We start from the raw sequence: 18,748 nt of genomic DNA on the forward strand, positions 1-18,748 counted from the left end.
CTTAAGCTTCCAAGTCTATCTTTGTTTAAAAGGAAGTTTCAGTTAAGATTGTTTGAAATTGTAAGACTGTTAACTAAGTTATTGGGCTACTGTTTTAATGCTAAAACCTAAAACTGTGACAACTTTATACTGACTAGTTCTGCTCATTCAGAACAGTCCCCCTACTACTGTATAATGTTGTAGTACTGATGACAATCCTTTTGATGAATGGCTTATATGTGGAGTCAATGGCAGTTGTTTAGTGGGAAATCCCTTAGTAATGCTACTAGGAGGATTCGCCGGTAATGGGACCTTAATAAGCGGAGAGGGGAACCTTAATACCTGGAAGGTCAACACAAACCCCCCCACTCAGTATGTGCCCACACCTGTTTGTGTTTGGCCACCCTTCCTTTGGGTACTGACCAATTCTACAGAGGAAGAGATCACTTGCCGCAATGCCACGTGCGTGCTTAGCCAGTGCTGGAATGCGACACGACATCAAACGGCTGTGGTTGCGCGCACACCCACCTGGCTACCGGTGCCAGTAAAGATGGAGCAAGGATTGACAGTGCCCCAGAGACATAAAAGAGACTTTGGAGTGACCGCGGCCATTATCGCTGCCATTACAGCCAGTGCAGCCGCTATTGCCTTGGCCGCTACATCCATGCAACAGCAGGTGCAAACAGCTGCGGCATTGGCCAATGTTACTCGACAAGCAGCGGAAGCCATGCAATCGCAGATGGACATAGACCGAACCTTGCAGGGGGGGATCATGATTCTTAATCAAAGGGTGGACCTAGTGCAAGAGCAAATTGATGCCATAATGGAAATGGGTCTCATGGGGTGCCACTGGCACACAACCGGTCTTTGTGTGACCTCCGCCCCGTACCAAAGATATTCTAGGGCAGCTAATCTGTCCTATACTCTGGGTTCATTTTTAAACGGGACATGGAATAAGCAGTTTACACTGAAGTTAAATGAATTAAGACATGCTATAGTTGTATTGAATTCTACCACCATATCTGGTCCCCAGTTATCAGCATGGACTGAGTGGTTCCAAAACATTACCCAATAGTTTGCCTCTTGGGGAGGTTTGGGGGCGTCAAGTATGGTGTTACTCTTGACCATAGGGTTGCTTGTCTGGTACCTCTGCCGATTGCAGAGAAGACAACAAGGATATATGTTGCTCACACAAAAGGCCATTATGGCCATTGAGGAAGGAGCAGACCCTCAAGTATGGCTGGCTTCCATGGAAGACATGTAACGCCCTTGAAGTAAGACGGGATCCGTTCTATGACGGGCAACCTCTCCTGACCCGGCCGCCTAAGACAGGGCCCGAGGGCGTAGGGTTACCGAGGACGGGTAAGGTTCAGGGATCAGGAGATGACCCAAGCCAGAACATCCCGCATTCCCCTACTGCCGCCAGGGTCTGCTAAATTCAGGTTATTGCAACTGCACCGCTTAAGGCTGTACCGGACAAGCGTCCTGATTAAACAAAAAGGGGGAGATGTTGGGGGCCAGGAAGTAATGGTATATGGGCTAGTGCCTGCTTGCTTGATGTATGACCTTAAAAGGTAATAAATAGAGCTGTAGAAGATGATTGGCTATATGTACCTATAAGTTGCCCTGATGCGGAAGTTCAGAGCAGTCGCGATGTAGCTGAGCCTGAATAAACAACTCCTGCAAACCTCGGGTGCTCTGTCTGGTAATTCCTCCTAGGAGGCCGGTGACGACCGAAGACTTACTATGGGTAAGTGAGAGGACGGGATATCAATAGCCCCCCACAACATATATTACAATAACCAAATGTCTAAATAATTAACTTTATAAAGTATTCAGACTCAATTTGATGCATAACTCAATGATATTTTGCATATAGAATTTGAAGTATTTTTGCCTATATAGATACTATGACAGCTTGATGTTCCACAGATAGTCAATCAGCTATTAGTCAGTTACTGTGAGAGACTAAATCCAAGCATTAGTCAGATGTATTATCATAAGCCAAGCAACACTGATAAGTTAGGCTAAAAAAAAGAGAAAAAAAGCATCACATCAGAGGAGGGTTATCAGTGCTCAGAGTCTGGCAGGGGTAAACTGTTAGATGATCATACATTTCACTACTTTAAGGATCTGTGACTTCATCAGGCTGAGTATTCCCTTGGCAAGTGGATGGAAGAGCTTTGAGCATTGCTGTACAAAAACTTCATCACCCTGCTGCCAACCTGGTGATGCCTCTCTCCAAATCTAGCGAGGCTGCTCTCCAGACTACATACATACTACAGTCCATTTCCAGACCCACACTCAAGGCTTTCATACTTGTAGGACCTGTCAGGGTTTTGGTTTTGCTGACAAAGCTTTTGAGAAGGCAGGATCACTTCCTTACCACAATGAGTCATCAAAAGGAAGACATTAGAGGAGGAAAAGATCATTTTTGGTAAACATTTACATACTGTAATTCTATTTTCATAATTAAATAAATCATTTATTGAAAACATTTATGACAATTAAAAAAAGCAAAGCAACCAAGAATTACAGTACTTTGCATTAATGTATTTTCAACATACTTCCTTATTCACTACATTGCCTAATGGGCTTACTTAGCCTATCATGGCACCATTATATTTTGTTTAATGTTTCATGTCGAGAAAAAAATTATTAATACCTACATTGTAAATTACAAGTCAGCAATTTTACAATATAATAATTCTTCTGGTATCATTCATACAAGAAATCCAAAGTTCCTTATAAACCTATCATTAAACTTATGTGAAAAGGATCCCTGTCTTCTATTTATGGAGAACTCTTCTGCTACCATGCTGGCTAGAGATGGAGAAGAAAGTCAAGGCACAGCTCAGCTTAGTCTGACCTGCCAGTGCCTTCTCAAATTAAAACTTCCTCTGTGAATTCCCTACATCTGAAACTACAGAGTTCAAAGCTATAGAACTTCAGCTAACTTCCTCTGGGGGCAAAGTAGGATGGTGGATCTCTCCAAAGGGATCTCTTCCCCACATCTAACACCATGGAGTTCAAAGAGATAGAGCCTCAGTGGGATAGTTGGTCTTTTGCAGGAGACAATGACTCAAAATGCATAAGGGGATCCACAGCCATCTAAGAAAATGCCACTGGCCCCCATCATTTGCAGAAAGGATGCTCTTTGGAATGAAAAGGCAGCTTTTCCATAAGATTTTGCTGGAATCTATGAAGGTCAGTGGTGAGGGACCCAAATCTTGTTGGAAACAGATATAAGAGGAATTGAGACAATGAGATATGCCTACCAGTGGGCACCAGGAGACCTGACTGTTATATCAAATCACTAGTATAAGATGGGTCATGGATGGTTAGATAGCCATTTGTGTAGAACAGGGCTTCTTAAATGTTTTCCACTTACCACCCCTTCAGTGCTTCTTAAAGTGTGGGTCAAGACCCCCATATGCAGGAAAAGACCTGGAATTTTTCAAACACTCAAAGCTTAATATGGGTCAGCAGTGTGACATGGAAGCCAAAAACTCATGTGATCTTGGCCATTAAGAAAGGAACAGTTTCCAGATAAGTGAGGAAGACAGTAAAATATTCTCACATCTTCAGGGATACAGTAAGTTGTGGGCACTATGGTTTGAAAAGAATATTGATAAGCTGGTCATCATCCAAAGAAGGACAACTATGGTGAAGGGTCATGAGCCTCTGCCACATGAGGATCACTTGATTGGGGATTGTTTTATCCTGGAGAAGGAGACAGCAAGGTGGCTCAGTGGATAGAGATCAGGAAGATCTGAGTTCAAAACTATCTTCAGACACTTACTAGCTGCGTGACCCTGGGTAAGTTTTCCAAGTTTGCTTAATCTGCTGGAGAAAGAAATGGGAAGCCACTCCAGTATCTTTGCCAAGAAAAACCCATGTACAGCAAAGGAGTGCCATGGTCCACAGGTCACAGAGGCTGACATAACTGAATAATAATCCTGGAGAAGAGGAGGCTCAGGCATAACATGAGGGCTATATTCCAGTGCCTGAATGACTATCACATGAAAGAAGGATGAGATTTTGTTCTGGTTGGCCCCAGAAGACGGTACTGAAACATTGGATGGACATTGCAAAGAGGCAAATTTGGGCCTGATACAACAACAAACCTCCTAATAGTAAGAGCAGCCTTGGGGCAGCTAGGTAGCACAGTGAATAGAGCACTGGCCCTGGAGTCAGGAGAATCTGAGTTCAAATATGGCCTCAGACACTTAACACTTATTAGCCGTGTGACTTTGGGCAAGTCACTTAACCCCAATTGCCCTGCAAAAAAAAAAAAAAAAAAGAACGCTGTCACAATAGTAAGAGCAGCCTTAAAATGGCTGTCTTGGGAAGTAGTGGGCTCCCTCTCACCAGAGGCCTTCAAGTAAAGGGGCATGGCCATTTGTATTTGTGTTGGTGGGGATTCTTTTCAGCTATGGGTTGGACTAGATAGTTGGACTAGATGGAAGAAGGTCCCTTCTTCCCTTGAGATTCTTTGAAGTGATTCTCTTAACAACAGGATATGAAAATCATAGATCCCTCTCCCTTTCCTCTGCTTTCCACTATTGCCCTCATGATTCTATTTCTGGCTTTTCTACCTGGATGCTTTACTTCCCTAGGCAGGTATTTCACATTGATGGCTCCTATCATATTCTGTAGTTAACCACTGAGAGCAACTATGAAAAAAGATCAAAGAGAATCTATTCTTCCCTGATGAGATCTTATTCTTTTTGCTCAAAGTTCTACAATATTGTTGACCTATAATAAGTGTTGATCTTACACTAAAGCATAGTATTTGTGAGCAAGAGATACTATTCTTTAATAAGAAAATTAGGTTTACTAATCCATATTTAAGCAAGTTTATTGGGGTGTGGTATGTGTGTATGTGTGTGTGTAATTTTTTTAAAGAGTATAAAGTCAGCAGCCACTGGATGTCACTGATTCTCCATATGAAAGCATTAGATCTAGCATTTCTGTAGCAGTCAAGAACATATCTAATAAAAAACAGGCTAAAATCAATTCATCTCAGGAAAAAAAATCTATCTTCTAAAATGACATCCCAGCAAAGTTTGGGGGGGTTTTAGTCTATCCAGTAGTATAGCTCTTGCAGATATATGAAAATAGCAAAAATATGGATCCTAGAACACTAAAGAGCTCTCAAAGATTAGACCTCATTGATATTAATTAAAAAAAAAAACTGGTAAAAGTGTGCCCATTGTAAAGATAAGTAAAACAAGTCACAGTGAGGTAAAATGATTGAGTAAGTCAAAGACAGAAACCAACTAGAGCTAATTTTTTAAAAATTTGTTTCCTATTAAGTTCCAGTCCTCTCCTACTCCCTGAAAGTAACAGAGGACACATTTCCCACAGTTTTATTTTTATATGTACCCAAAAATGAGGCAATGAGTCTTTAAAGAAGAGTAGTAGTCTAGTAAAGTTTCATCAACAATTCCAGTGAATTTTGACTTGGTTCATATGTCTCCTGAGCTATGTTATTTAGATGAACTTATCTCTGATCTACCACTTTTCAAAACATTGTGTTTTATCAAACCAAACTTCTCTTACATTAACAAATGATTTTCAAAGTACAGTACAGCATATGACCTAAAAGCACATGGGCTTGTCCTGTCCCTTCTGGGCAGAGGTCAGCCCCTAGGCAATTCCCTTTCCAGAAAGAGAAAAACATCTGCAGCCTCCTTCTCAATCCATCCTTGTTTGGAAGGATTCCCAAAGAAATATTTAGCCACCAGACCAGGCTCTGTATGGTTGGTTCCCCTTAAGCCTGATATTTGGTCTCTCCAGCTCTCTTGTTGGAGCTCTGGTTACAGGTGGTCTCTTTACTGGTTTCCATAAGGGGTGGTCTTTCTCTCCATATTGCATTGCCACTACCCTGGTGCAAGCATCATCTCATGCCTGGATTATTGCAATCACCTGGCAAGCTACAAGTCTCTCCCTACTAAACTTCCAAAGGGATCTTTCTAAAGTGTTACCCCCTTTACTCAGTCAACTCCCATGGTTCCCTATACCTCCAGAATAAAATTTAAATATAAAATCCTCCATTTGACTTTTAAAACTCTTCACACCTGGCCTCTTCCTGTATCCCCAGGCTTCTCTTACTTAACTCCTCTCTTTATACTCTATAATCCAATAACATTGGTCTTCTTGCTGTTCCTTGAACACAACACTCAAAAACGGTGCCTTTCCAATGACTATCCCTCATAAATGAAATGCTTTCCCTCCTCACTTCTGCCCCCTGAATTCCTCCCCCCCATATGCTAAATTCAGCTCAAATCTCACCTTCTTCAAGATGTTTCCTCCCCCTACTCAACTCCTCACTGCTAGTACCTTCCCTCTGAGATGATCACCCATTTATGGAACACATATTTTTATATACACATAGTTTTTCATGTTGTCTCCCCCATTAGAATGTAAGCACCTTGAGGGCAGGCATCAGTTGTATCCCTACCACTCAGCAAAGTGCCTCAAACATAGTAAGAGTTTCATAAATGCTTGTCCACTTAGTGACTTTCTGGGGACTTCTGCTATAGTGGGGGAAAAAAAAACCTGGATTTGAAATTGGAAAGCCAGGATTCCAGTGCCAGTTTTGCTACTTGCCAAGTGTACAAAACTGGAATTCACATTGATTTCCTGAGCCTCAGTTTCCTCATAAATGAGGAAAATAAGGGAGTTGATGCTTTCTACACTTTCTGATAGCTCTGAATCCTTTGATGTTAACATGAATCATCTGTCTTTTCTCTCCCCATGGAAACATTCATTCTTTTACTGTCCTCCTCTTTGTCTCCCTGTCTCTTTCCTTCAATCTCCTTCTATTTGCTCAATTGCCCTCCTATACTCATCACCTATGTCTTTCAAAATTCCAGTCCAATTATAAGAAACTTTCTTTTTTCTTTCCTTTCTTCCTTTTTTTCCTAGTTGTTTATCCATTCATTAAATTATCCATTCATTCACTCAATTATTTTTATTTATTCTTTCATTTACTTATTTATTTATTCATTCATTTTTTTGTTTGTTGTTTTGATCCAGACTGGTGATTTCACTGTATGGAAAAATCCTGGTATAGAAATATCTTCTACTTCTGCAGTCTAGGCAACTAACTCATTGATAATTTCCACTTATACAGACTTGTCCAAGTCGCTGAAAAGTTAATTAAGTTGCCCACATGCCAACATATGTCAGAGGCAGAACTCTAATTCAATCCTTACCTTAAGTATTCCAAAGAATAAAAATTTTGCCACACATGCCCCTCTCAAATTGCTTCTATTTTCTTTTTGTTTCCCCCAATCTTATTCTCTCACCATCAATTGCTGGTCATTACTTCTTCCTCTAGTTCCTTTAGTGAAAAGATTCTTAACTGGAGTCTGTAAATTTGGGCTTTTTAAATTTTATTTTGATGATTATATTTCAATATAATTAGTTTCCTTTGTAATGCTATGTATTTTATTTTGTACATCAAAAAACATTATTCTGAGAAGGGGTAGTTAGGCTTTACCAGATTGCCAAAGGGGAACATAATGCAAAAAAGACAAAAAAAGCTAAGAACCATGCTTTTAGAGAGAATGAAAATCTATGAGGAGACAGATAGTACAGAAATAATGTCATTCAGTCACCTAATAATAAAAATCAAAATATACTGCAAAGGGTACAGACTAATGCATAATTTTATATAAAACTCCAATTAATTAACAAGAATTTATTAAGTACCTAATATGCACCAGAAACTGGGGATACAAAGACCAACAAAACAACACAAAAAGCCCTGAAATAATCACTGCTCTTAAGACTATCTTGTATTCTAATTATCCACAGATATAGTTCCTGCTAATGAAAAGGAAAACCGTATAGGGTAGCTTCAGAGTAATAATAATAAATGACATCCATATCATGCTTTAAGATTTGAAAGTTCTTTGAATATACAGTCTTATTTAAATGATCACAAATTTAGAAGGGATCTTAGAGACCATCAAATCAAATCCACACAGGGCAGGTAAGTGGCCAAGTGGATAGAGCACTGGGCTCGGGATCAGGAAGACACATCTTTATGAGTTCAAATCCAGCCTCAGACACTTACTAGCTATGTGAGCCTGGACAAGTCACTTAGCCCTGTTTGCCTCCTTTTCCTCATCTGTAAAGATGAGATAGAGAAGGAAATGGCCAATCACTTCAATATCTTTACCAAGAAAATCCCAAATAGGGTCACAAAGATTAGGACATACATATAGGAACAACAATAAAATCCAATCTGCCCATTTTATAAATGAAGAAATCAAAAGAATGACTTCTCCAAAGGAGCAAAGCTGGTGAGGTGAAGACAAACCCTCTGACTCAAAATCTTACTCTCTTGCTACTACTCTGTGAAGTTTTGTGGGGTAAGCTTTGCGGGTATTATTATTCCTATTTTAGAGATGAGGAAACTGATGCTTAATGAAGTTAAGTGACTTCATTAGAGTCAATACAGCAAAAGTAAGAGGTGGGAATCTAGCTCCTGACTATATTTCTAGCACTCTTTCTTTCCTTTTGAAAAAGGTTTTATTGATGCTCTTTTTTTCTCCAGTGACTCTTCCTTTCCCCTCCCACAGCTTCACTCCCCCTCAACAAGATTCCTTCACAATGAAGAAGTACACTTAAGCAAACAAGTCACTAATTGGCCATCTTCCATCTTGTCTTCACCACTTACTTCTCCCATTATACCAATAATTGCTTTCAATATCTAAAAACACCTGGGAGAGAAACCAAAAATAATCACAGAGACAATGACCATTACTGACTCATATCATAGAATGGCTCAGGTCATCACTGAATGCTTATTTTTAAAGACAAAGAATTCTCATTGCACAATAAGAAATGGTGAACAGGCAGCTTTCAGAAAAACCTGGAAAGACTTGTACGAATTAATTCAAAGTGAAATGAGCAGAACCAGGAAAACATTGTGCATAGTAACAGCAACATCATGTGATGATCAACTATGAATTACTGCTCTTCTCAGCAACACAATGGTCCAAGACAATTACAAAGGACCATGATGGAACTGATGGACTCCAAATGCAGATCGAAGCATATGTTTTTCACTTTATTTTTTTCATGGTTTTTCTTTGGTCTGTTTCTTCTTTCATAACTGTGACTAATATGAAATTATGTTTTACATGGTTGCACATATATAACCTATATCAAATTGTTTGCCACTTCAGTAAGAGGGGAGGGGAAATTTTTGGAACTCAAGATCTTATAAAAATGAATGCTAAAATATTTCTTTACATATAATTGGAAAAAATAAAATGTTATTTTAAAAAAATTCTTTTTTAGGTTAAAGGATATGACTGGCTCAGGCCTGTTGATACTTAGTTCTCTTTCAAACATATGAGAGGCAAAGCAGATGGAGAGCTGTCCTTGAAGCTAGAAAGACCTGGTTCAAGTCCCATCAATGGCACATATTGGCTGTGTGACCCTGAGCATATCACATAACCTCTCATTGGTAACTTTCTAAGCCTGCAAGTTTCAGAGAAGGAGTCCACTTGCATTGGTAGAGAAAATTTACACATCTGAGAATTCTCTATACCAGTGAAATTACACACTGGGAGTTCCCCACACCAAGATGCCAGTTATCAAGCAGATGATGTTCACAGAAGTCCTGACTTTGCTTTGCTGACAGATGTTAGCTAAATCAGAGGCTTTGGGGGTGGCCAGGTAGCACAGCGAGTAAGAGCACCGGCTCCAGTGTTGAGAAGACCTGGTGATCGAATCCTGGGCTCAGACACTTAGCACCCACCCAGAAACACCTGGCCGTGTAACCTTGAGCAAGTTACTTAACCCCAATTGCTTAGGGGCGGCCAGGTGGCTCAGCGAGTAAGAGCACTGGCTCCAGTGTTGGGATGACCTGGATCAGATCCAGGCTCAGATACTCAGCACCACACCCGGAAATAACTGACCCTGTAACCTTGAGCAAGTTACTTAACCCCGATTGCTTTAAAAAATAAATAAATCAGAGGCTTTTCCCCAGAGGTGTTAATGAATGAACAAAGGAAAAGCATTTGAGTACTTACTATGTGCCAAGCACTGTGCTAAGTGTTAAGATAGATAGTGCAGTCTTCTTTTATTCCTGCCAAGAGAGATCAAAGAGAAAGCCAGCTTTTATGTATCTCCCCGTCCCATGTCTCTCAGAGCTATTTTCCTCTTCTTTAATTTCCTGTTTCTACCAAAGTTAAAAGTATTCTTTCCCTGATTTGAGTTCTCTCATGGGTACCCTGGTCTCCTTGGTTCAATCCTCAGGGCTGATGACTTTGCAGATCAGAGCCCATCATCTTTCCCATGGAAGCTGTGGAGGTAAGATATTATTTCATTGAGTTTTGGAGCAAGAGTGTTCTGAAACATAGAACCTGCCCCTCAGTCCACCTAGCTGCAACACTCACAGACTGAACAATCCTTTCATTGTCTCTTTCCCTAAATTATTAAGATCAGAAGGCAACAGAGATCTGACCTTCAGTGCCATCAGGAATGTCACATGGAGGCAAGCCACCCAAATTCAAATTTCCAGTGCCTATAAGCAGTGTCTAAGGCTTATAAATAGTGTAGGAGACAATAGCAATAGAGGAGCAGAAAAACCATTGGCCTGGGAACTAGGAAGTCTGGGTTTAACATAGGCTCTGTCACTGATGGGCATGTAAATTTAGGCAAACCCTATGATATCTGTGAATCTCAGCTTGCTCACCTGTAAACTGGGAAGGTCAGACTGAATCTCCTTGACCTGTCTGCAGCCTTTGACACTTGGTCGCTCTCCTCTCCTTGGTACTCTCTTCCCTCTAGGTTTTTGGGATACCCTCTCCTGGTTTTCCTCCCTCCTATTAACTGACCCATCCTTTTCTATCTGCTTTGCTGGATCCTCCTCCAGATCACACCTTCTAACCGTAGTCGTCCCCAGATTTCCATCATTGGTCCTGTCCCTGCACCCTCCACACCACTTCACTTGGCGATCTCTTTGGCTCTTCAGGTGCTCTCTTATTTCAATGATGATGATCCCCAAATCTCCCTTTCTTTCCCCCCTCCTTAATAAACTTCAATGACTCCTTATCACCTCCAAGAGCAAATGCAAAGTGCTCTTCTTGGCATTCAAAGCCCTTCATAACCTAGACCCCCTCCTCTTCAGCTGAGTGACACTGAGCTCCTGGATGTCCCAGGAATAAGAAGCTCCATCTCTCATCTCTGATCATGCTCTCTTGCTGTCCCCCGCATGCCTGGAATGCTCTCCCATCCTGCTCAGATTATTGACCTCCCTGGCTTCCTTTAAGTCCCAACTAAGCTCCCACCTTCTACAGGAAGCCTTCTCAACTCCTCTTAATTCTAGGGCCTTCTCTCTGTTAATTATTTCCTATTTATAAATGGTATATTAAGTTTACTTTGTATAGATTTGTTTGTATGTTTTCTCCCTCATTTGATTGTAAACTCCATTAGGGCAAGTACTGTTTTTTTTTTATCTTTTTTTGTATCCCCAGAGCCTAGCATAGTGTCTGGGACAAGAATAGGCACTTGATAAATGTTTATGGATTGAATGATTGATCTTCAGTTTCCCTATCTGTAAAATGAGGGGCTTGGACTATATGATCCCTAAGCTATCTTCCAGCTCTATATTCCCCAAGGATCTGTGATTTAATCAGCTAGGAGTGATTTAGTAGGTAAATCCTAGAAAATTGCCTAAGGCACATAAAGATTAAATGACAACAGATTTGAATGAAGGTCTTCTAAAGGAAATCTTAGGCCTAGACACTACAGCTGGTTGCCTCTACTAGAATCAAGTAGCTGAGATAAATTCTTTTCAGGAAAAGCCTTTTGGGAGTGTAGGATACACCCTTGTCTACAAAAAAGGGAAGTGAATACAACACTAAACTGGGAGGAAATTAGGTGGTGTAGTGGATAGAGTATTGGAGTTTGGAAACTGTGAGTTCAAATACTCTCTCAGACATTTAATAGTTATGTCACACACACAAACATACACATATACATACATACACACACTATATATAGTGTGTATGTAAATATATGTGCATATATACATATATATGTATATTTACACAAATACACACAATATATATGTCTATATGTAAAACTTTTCAAACCTTAAAATGCTCCATACATGTTAGCTAGTATTATGATTGTTATTAATCTGGAGTAGGGTGAAAAGCACACAGAAATACTTGAATAAAACTTTTGTAAGGGTAATCTTCAGCATACCATCACACTTGTAATTCATATAAACATTTTTACAAATTTGTGAAGCTTTCCAAAGCTGCAAAACATCAAACTTCTGAAAGACCATGAAAGTTGGGCTACCCTCAGAGAATGTTGAAGAGTCCAACCCTTTGAAAAGCATTTTGGGCACACACCCAGAAACACCTGGCTGTGTAACCTTGAGCAAGTTACTTAACCTTGATTGCTTTAAAAAAAAAAAAAAAGAAAAGGATTTTGGGAAACTTGGAATAGGAGAAATATCTTCTCTGTCCTTGCATTGGACTATTTACTGTAAGTGTCAGCTTTGAGATATTTCCTAATGGGAACATCACCCATTAAGAAGGTACAGTCTACTCTCTGAGGCGGACTTGGGAGTTAAATGTGCTACAGAAAAGATTGTGATGTTGAGATAGTCAATACTTTGGATGATCCTGTGGGTAAATATCTGTAAACAATTTCTCCAGGATAAATAACGTGATGATCTGACCTAGAAGTCAGTAATTCTGGGCATGCATGGCATGTGAAGAAGACAAGCCAAGACCACCATCTGAGATGTCACCACCCTTGTCTTATCAATGGTTTTTTTATCTGCACTATGATCACTTTGGGGTCTCTATCATGCTTTTTCTATCCATCTCATCAACCTCACTTTCCCTCTGCCATTTTTACATAGGGAAAAGAAGAATCAGGAGAGGCATTGGTTTTATAATTTGTGCCAAAGAAGGAATATTATACTAGAATTGTTACTGTGTGACTCAGATCCCTACAGCTCCCAACTCTATATACTTGTCTCCACCCATTACTATCCTCATGCCCTAAAAATCTCAAATAATTTCAGATTGAATTGCTGTACTCTATGTCATATTAAAATGTTAAAGATATAGACAATAAGTTTCACACAATACTGGATTTTTTTTTTACCTTTCCACAGCTTAATTTATAGGGAAACAATCTGGTTCATATGTATCTTTCTAGATTGACTTCGTGTCACTACCCAAATAACATCACATCGCTTCTTATGATATATTCTACATTCCAACTAACCCGTCCTACTTGCTGCTCCCCACACACAGAATTCTATCTCCTACCTTTATGCCTTTGTATTGGCCTCCAGCAGGTCTTGGAATTCCTTGGTCCCTTCGAGAGACAGCTCAGGAGTCACATTTCACATGAGGACTTTCAGGGTCTTCCTCTCCCTAGTTGTTAGTGTTCTTGCCCCTCCTGGAAATTAATTTATATTTATTTACTTTTTATATGTATTTGTTTACTTCTCTGTACACATTATACAGCAGCATCATCATTTGATTCACTTGTACCTACTATATACCAGACACTATGCTAGTTGATTTACAAATATTATGACATGTGAACCTCACAATAATCCTAGGAGGTAGGTGCTATTGCTTTTTTTGGTTTTTTTTACCATTTTACAGATGAGCAAACTGAGGTTAAGTGATTTGCCCAAAGTCACACATCTAGTAAGTGTCTGAGGCTAGACTTGAACTCAGGTCTTTCTGACTTTAGACCCAGCACTCTATCCACTGCACCACCTACCCACCAGTATCATGTTAATTCCTTAGGGTCAAGGTCTACTTCATTTTGTTTTTGTGGCCCCATAGTACCTTGTACACAGTAGGTACTTAATAAATACTTATTGAGTTGAATGGTATTACAAATGACATCACCTTATATTTCCAGACTTTTGGTGGCTCTGGTATACCTCATCAATATACATAGTTTAGTTGTTCAGACTAAAACCCATCCATGACTTTTTGTCCTGTAAAATTCTTATTGATGTCTATGGTAGGAGTCATATCCTAGCCCTGTCCCCCCATGACATTAGGTCACCTTTTCCTTAAAAGTTCATGAGAACTTACTCAATAATGATTTGATTGTCTCAGTAGCCTAAGATCTCAGACTATGGTCATCACTTCCTTATCACCTGAGTACAAAGCAGACACAAGAAACTGGAAGGACTCTGAAATGCTTGGTTGGTAGATCTTGTGGGAGTTTCATTCAGCTGAATCAACTCAAGGGGTTCTCAATGCATGTGCTTGTTGAATATCCTTTTTCTGCTATAGTTAAGTGAATCTCCTTTTTAAAAATATATTTATTTTTCATTTTCAACATTCACTTTTATAAGATTTTGAGTTTTAAAATTTCCTGCCATCCTCTCTCTTCTCCCCAAAATAGCACGTAATCTGATATAGTATCTACATGTACAATCACATTAAACATATTTCCATATTAGTCATGTTGTGAAAGAAGAATCAGAACAAAAGAGAAAATAGTATGCTTCAATCTGCATTCAGACTCCACAGTTCTTTCTCTGGATATAGATAGCATTTTACACCATGAATCTTTTGGGAATTGTCTAGGATCATTGTGTTGCTGAGAAAAGCCAAGTCCACGAAAGTCAATCATCATACAATGTTGTTGGTACTATGTACAATGTTCTCTTCTGCTCACTTCATTCAGCATCAGTACATGTAAGTCTTTAGAGGTTTTTTTTCTGAATTCACCTGTTCATAATTTTCTTATAGGACAATATATCCCATTACATTCATATACCACAACTTGTTCAGCCATTCCCCAATTGTGGGACATCCTCTCAATTTCCAAATCTTTGCCACTACAAAAAAAGCTGCTATAAATATGTTTTGTATTTGTATAAGGGTCCTTTTCCATTTTTTATGATCTCTTTGGATACAGACTACTACCAGTGCTATTGCTGAATCAAAGGTTATACACAGTTTTGTAGCTTTGGGGTATATTTCCAAATTTCTCTCCAGAATGGTTGGATCAGTTCACAACTCCACCATCAGTGTTCCAATTTTCCCACATCTTCTGTAATATTTATCATTTTCCTTTGTCACATTATCCCAATCTCATAGGTGTGAAGTGATACCTCAGCATTTTTAAAATTTGCACTTCCCTACTCAATAGTGATTTAGAGCAGTTTTTCATATGACCATAGATCAGGCCCGCAAAACCTGTGGCCCACAAAAGGATTTTGGGTGACCTGCTAAAGGATTTTGGTTGGCTTGTGAAAAGTGTAGAGGAAAACATCTTTTATATTTAGAGAAAATCCTATGGCCTGCAGTAAGCGGCCCATGGCTGTAAGTGGCCTAGGGTGGGGGCAGGGGGTGTAGAGATTGTGCGAGCATGCTGTAGATATATAGCTTTGAGTTCTTCTTCTGAAAACTGCCTGTTCATATCACTTTACCATCTATCAATTTTGGGAATGACTTGCATTCTTATAAATTTGACTCAGTTCTCTATGTATTTTAGAAATGAAGTCTTAGCACAGACACTGGTTGTAAAAATTATTTCCCAGGTTTTTGCTTCTCTTCTAATCATGGTTTCATTGGCTTTGTTTGTACAAAACCTTTTTAATTTAGTGTATTAAAATTATTCATTTTGCATTTTATAATGTTCTCTCTTGTTTGGTCATAAAGTCTTCCCTTCTCCATAGATCTAACAGGTAAAATATTCCTTGTTCTCCTAATTTGCTTACAGTATCACCCTTTTTGTCTAAATTATGTACCCATTTTGACTTATCTTGGTGTACAGTGTAAGATGTTTATTGATCTATGCCTAGTTTCTGAAATACTGTTTTCTAGTTTTCCCAGAAGTCTTTGTCAAATAGTGAGGTTTATCCCAGAAGCTGGAATCTTTGGGTTTGTCAAACAGCAGATTACTATAGTCATTGGCTACTGTGTCTTGTGTACCTAACCTATTCTACTGATCCACTACTCTGTTTGTTAGCCAGTACCAAGTAGTTTTGATAATTGTTGCTTTATAATACAGTTTTAGATCTGGTATGACTAGACCACCTTCCTCTGCATTTCTTTTCGTTAACTCTCTTGATATTCTGGACCTTTTGTTCTTATAGATGAATTTTGTTATTATTTTTTCTAGTTCTATAAAATAATTTTTGGTAATTTGATTGTGGCAGTGAAAAAGTAAATTTATTTAGGTAGAATTGTCATTTTTATTATATTAATTTGGCCTACCTGTGAGCAACTGATATTTTTCCAATTATTTATATCTGACTTTATTTGAGTGAAAAATATTTCATTAATTGTGTTCATATAGTTCCTGGGTTTTTCTTTAAAGGTAGATTGCCAAATATTTTATATTGTCTACCGTTATTTTAATGGAATCTCTCTGTCTGTTCCTGCTGGACTTTGTTAGTAATATATAGAAATGCTGATCATTTATGTGGGTTTATTTTATATTTTGCAACTTTGTTAAAATAGTTAATTATGTGAATCTCCTTTTGTCAATTGCTGAATGACTTATGACCACCTGATTGTGCTCCAGTACTGAACTTAAACTATCAAGTGACTGCCCTAATTCAATAAATCCTTCACAAGGAGTATACCATCACTATGACATTTTCCTCCCTTTAGATCCCTTGACATTATATAGCTATAATGGAGCAAACCATTCTATTGGTTACCAAGGAGGATATATAATTCAATTCAATTCATTCAATAAATCTTTAGTAAGTGCCTACCATGTGCCAGAAATTGTGCTAAGCACTGGTACAAATATTCTATATCCTTTGCTCCATGAGCAGACCTCCTCCTTTATGAGTCATGTGTCTGATGGGAGGTTTCTTTTAGAGCAGTAACATCAAAATCAAATAGATAGAAACAGGAGCCACTAATTGGTACATAAGGACCATTGACAATCACATATTGACTTAGTTTTAATGTAATGTTAGCTATGATTTGTTATATTTTTATTTGTTTTATTTTATTTATTTGGTTAATTATTTCTGTTTTAATCTGAACTAGGGAAGTGAGTTTGAGATTTCTGCTTTCTACCACATATGAGTCATTCTTTAGTGGTCATATGTTGCAATATACTCATACTTATCACCTATCTTCCATTGCTTTTTGGATAATCCTCGACGCTAGTTCTTTGGACACTGTGGGTAGGTTATAATATCCACTGATGGAGGAAGTACACACCTCCACATGATCCCAGATTCACTGAAGTAAGGACTCAATAATCTGCCTATGTTGCCAATCACAAAATCTTCCAAAATCTAATTCCACAACAGGCATATTGTTTCTATGGATTTTAATGGCTTTCCCAATGAACAAAATATATAATATGTATTTCAGTATTGCATAGCATAATGTACCTTTAAACTTCACAACTGAATAGAAAAGATAATAGGACAATCACATATTAAGAGAGACAGACAGACAGACAACAGATGGACAGCTCCTAAATACTACAAGGAATAAGAGGAAGTCTAAATCCTCTATAGAAGACTGGTGGGAAGAGAAAGACAAGAACTAGAAGGCATTAGAAATATCAAATTGCTTTGGGGGGGGTGGGGAGTAGCAATACTAATAAAATTATACATTAACTAAGTCAATTCAGTAAACATTTATCAATTACCTATTATATTCAAGGCATGATGCTACAGACTGGGTATGGGAGTAGGGAGGCATGGTATGAACTTTTAATTTTACATACATATATATGCACACACATACATACATGTACATACACACAGAGATACATAAACAGATATGTATTGTGTATACATGTACATGCTCACACATATACAGACATATACATAGACACACACATATTTCCTGGCATGAAATCTCTCTCTCTCTCTCTCTCTCTCTCTCTCTCTCTCTCTCTCTCTCTCTCTCTCTCTCTCTCTTTCTCTCCCCCCCACTCCCATTTTATATCCATCACATTGGCTAAGTTTACAAAAATGGAAAATGACAAATGTTAAAGAGACTTTGGGAAAACAAGTACTTTAATGCCCTTTTGGTGGAACCATGAACTTGTCCCATCATTCTGGAAAGTAATTTGGAACTTGATCCCCAAAATTATTAAACTATACATATCCTTTGACCCAGTGTCACTATTACTAGGTCTATAATTCAAAGAGATCAAAGAAAGAGGAAAAGGCCCTATGTGTACTAATATATTGCATCAGCAATGCCATATTCACAATGCCTATGGAAATTACAGATATGCTGATATAATTATCCACCACAAAATACATCAGGCTTGCCATATGGGGGAATAAGCTAGAAAATTTATTAAAATACCAAAAGACTGAGTCCCAAAACCAGAAAGTGAAAGCCATCAGAGTAGTTATGAAATTGGCACAGGTAGATAAAGTAGAAAGCACCCACATTCTCAAGCCTTTAAAACAGAACAGGCTACCTCAGGCAAAGGTCCTCCTCTCCCCACTCACAGCAACCACCCAGCGTCCAGGAAGCATGCTCCCAGCAGCTCCGGCCCTTGGCAGTCCTCAGCAGGAGTCCTTAGCAGAAATTCTGGCTGACTCAAAAAGGGCTTCGCGCTGCCGCCGTCACTGCCTCTGCTGCTACTGCCGCCGTCACCGCCACTGCTAGCCACGGCAGGAACTCTAGTTTGGCTTCTGCTTCCTCTTGCTCTGCCCCTTCCTGCTACATCAGCAAGTCCAATGGGGCATGGAAGATCTTTAAATCCCATAACTCTTACATATATTCATATACATAACAGG

The sequence above is a fragment of the Petaurus breviceps genome, unplaced genomic scaffold (genome assembly GCF_028583685.1).
Source record: "Petaurus breviceps papuanus isolate PSGF00001 unplaced genomic scaffold, PetGlider_PUasm1.0 76, whole genome shotgun sequence".
Taxonomy (NCBI): Eukaryota; Metazoa; Chordata; class Mammalia; order Diprotodontia; family Petauridae; genus Petaurus; species Petaurus breviceps.